Genomic DNA, 3,201 nt, shown 5'->3' on the forward strand with positions numbered 1-3,201 from the left:
TATTTCACTACACAGTTACAGTTTTAAGGCCACAAAGCATCCAAGGTAACACCTCAGCAATTGGGTACCTTCACCGGAGGATGGCCAATGGCATCCGGAAAACCTGTTAGCTAGGAAGGCAGCTGGCGTCTGCTCCAAAGCTCCGGCCTCAAAACAGCTTTCTCCCAGGACGTTCCTCTCTAGCAAGCTTGCTCCTCTTCAAAATGTCACTCACAGCTGCACTCCGTCCATCTCTTTGAGTCAGCATGTTTTATATGGCTCCAGTGATCAAGGCCCACCCTGAATGGGTGGAGTCACGCCTCCATGGGAGTATCCCACCAAAGTCACCACCCACAGCTGGGTGGGGCACATTCCAAGCAAATCTAACCAGCACCAAAACGTCTGTCCCACAAGACCACAAAGATAATGGCAGTTGGGGGACACAATACATTCAAACTGGCACAACCAACTTCTGTTTTTATTGATTTTTCTCTACTGTTTATTTCTCAATTTCATGAATTTCTGCCCTGATATTTCTTTCTTTCCTTATGTTTGCTTTGGGATTAGTTTGTTTTTCTTTCTCTGGTTTCTCCAGTTGTTCTGTTAGGTCATTGATTTTAGTTTTTTCCTCCTTTTTGATGTAGGTGTTCAGGGCTATAAATTTTTCTGTCAGCACTGCCTTCATTGCATCCCATAAGTTTTGATATGTTTTGTTCTCATTTGCATTCATCTCCAGATATTTACTGATTTTTTTCTTGCAATTTCTTCTTTGACCCACAGATTGTTGAAGAGCATGTTGTTTATCCTCCATGTATTTGTGTATTTTCTGGTTCTCCATTTGTTATTTTCAGCTTCATTCCATTATGAAAAGAGAAAATACTTTGCATAATTTCAGTCTTTTTAAGTGGACCTGTTTTGTGTCCCAGCATATCATCTATCCTTGAGAATATTCATGAGCACTTGAGAAGACTGTGGATCCTGCTGTTTTGGGATGCTATGTTCTATATATACCTTTAGGCCTAGTTCATTTATCATATTATTTAGGTTCTCTCTTTCTTTATTGATCCTGTTTAGCTGTTCTGTATATAGGAGAGAGTGGTGTGTTGAGGTCTCCCACTTTTGTGGTAGAGTTGTCCATTATTCCCTTCAGTTTAGCCAGTGTTTGCTTCATGTACTCTGGGCCACCTTGATTAGGAGCATAGATATATATGATTGTTATTTCTTCCAGTTAAATTGTCCCTTTATTACCATATAGTGTCCTTCTTTATCTCATAACACTTTTGCCTTTAAAGTCTATTTTGTCTGATACTAGTATAGCTACCCCACTTTCTTTTAGATAATACTTGCATGGAATATCTTTTTCCATCCTTTGGCTTTCACCCTGTTTGTGTCTTTAGGTTTAAGATGTGTCTCTTGTAAGTATCATATAGAGGGATTATATTTTTTATTGATTCTGCCAATCTGTCTTTTAAATGGAGAGTTTAATCTATTAATATTCAAATGTATTGTAAAGGCAGTTCTTGATTCAACCATCTTAACCTTTTGTTTTTATTCCTCTTTTTTTATCCATTGTTACCCTTACTAATAGTCTTCAATTCTGTACCTTCCTCCAGACCTCTCTCTCTCTCTCGTTTTTATCTGGCAGGACTCCCTTTAGTTCTCATAGGGCCAGTCTCTTATTAACAAACTCTCTCAGTCTGTTTATCTGTGAATATTTTAAACTCTCCCTCTTTGAAGGGCAGCTTTGCTGGATAGAGAATTTTTGGTTGGCAATTTTTCTCTTTCAGTGTCTTAAGTATATTGTACCACTGACTTCTCACCTCCATGGTGTCTGATGAGAAGTCAAAGCTTGGTGTTATTTGGCTTCCTTTCTATACGGGGAATAGCTTTTCTCTTGCTGCTTCCAGAATTTTCTCCCCGTCTTTGGCATTTTAACAATCTGATTACTGTGTGTTTTGGAGTGGATATATTCAGATTTATTCTGTTTGGAATATGTTGGGATTCTTGGATTTGCACATTTATGTCTTATATAAGGGTTGGGAGATTTTCAGCCATTATTTCTTTAAATATTTTTCCTGACCCTTTTCCCTTCTCCTTCTGGGACACCCATCACAGTGTAAGGAACTTGAGTAATTTACCAATTTTGATTTCTACTATGTGTCTTAGAGAAACCTCACTAAAAACTGGTATGTGATACAACAGAAGACATTTCTGCATATAAGTCCTTTTTCAGTTTGAAATCTGATGGCAGTTAAATTCTGGCATTGTTCCAAGCTATTGCATGAACAGGATACTGAAGGCCATCACTATACAGCGCACTGCGACATAAGGGCCTTTCATTCACCAATTCTGCCACACTTTCAAAATATGCCCAACAGACCAATTTTATTTCTGTCCAGGAGGCTGGGTGCCAAAGTTCAGATATAAGCACAAGTACATATAAGCAGCAAGATTACAGTCGAGAAACAGTGAAAATTGAAAATGTCAGACATAGTGAGGCCAGTGAAATACCAGTCACATCACCCTTCTAGGCCCAGGTGGAAGGTGCATATACTCTGGTATGTTTTTAATTTCCTCTATAGGGTCTCTTATTTCCATAATATCTGTTTTTATATTTTTTCTTTGAAATTATTCTTTATGTTCTTGTAGTGGGCTCTTAATATCCTTTATCTCCTTATACACATTTTCCTTCATATCTTTGCATTGATTCAGATGGATTTTTTTCACATCTTTGAATACCTGTTCCAGATTCTGTATCTCTTCTGACTTTTTGATCTGTTCATTTGACTGGGCTATTTCTTCTTGAGTTTTAGTATGCCCTGTGATTTTTTGCTGATGTCTGGTCATCTGATTGTCTTGATGGGTCTATTGTGAAGGTAGAATTCTTTCTTGTCTAGGGTTTAGGTGTTGCCTAGGTTTGTATTAGGGCACAGCTTTGACAGTGGGGTTGTCTGAATTTCTCAGGCAAAACAGGGCCGAGTACCCATGCAGGTACGTTGACCAGCTCCAGTGGGCCTGGGATAGGGTCTGGAGAGGATCTGAAAAGCCCTGAAGTTCTTCTGCAGTTTCTGGCTTACCCAGAAAATGGTGCTGTTTGGTGAGTTAATAGTCCTCAGAAGCTGTGTACCTCCTGGAGCCCAGCAGCATCTGACTGGAGGTTGAAGCTGCGGGGTTCCTGTGCCCACAGTTTGCCAGCCAATATCTTGCTCAGTGTGTAGCTGT

At 39.5% G+C, this 3,201-nt stretch overlaps 1 pseudogene; it reads right to left on the bottom strand.

Moving 5' to 3' along the window:
- Positions 1–2,253: 2,253 nt before the first annotated feature.
- On the bottom strand, positions 2,254–2,471 carry LOC119543881 (annotated as a pseudogene).
- Between the last annotated feature and the right edge of the window lie 730 nt (positions 2,472–3,201).

Source organism: Choloepus didactylus, chromosome 9, assembly GCF_015220235.1.
Source record: "Choloepus didactylus isolate mChoDid1 chromosome 9, mChoDid1.pri, whole genome shotgun sequence".
Lineage (NCBI taxonomy): Eukaryota > Metazoa > Chordata > Mammalia > Pilosa > Megalonychidae > Choloepus > Choloepus didactylus.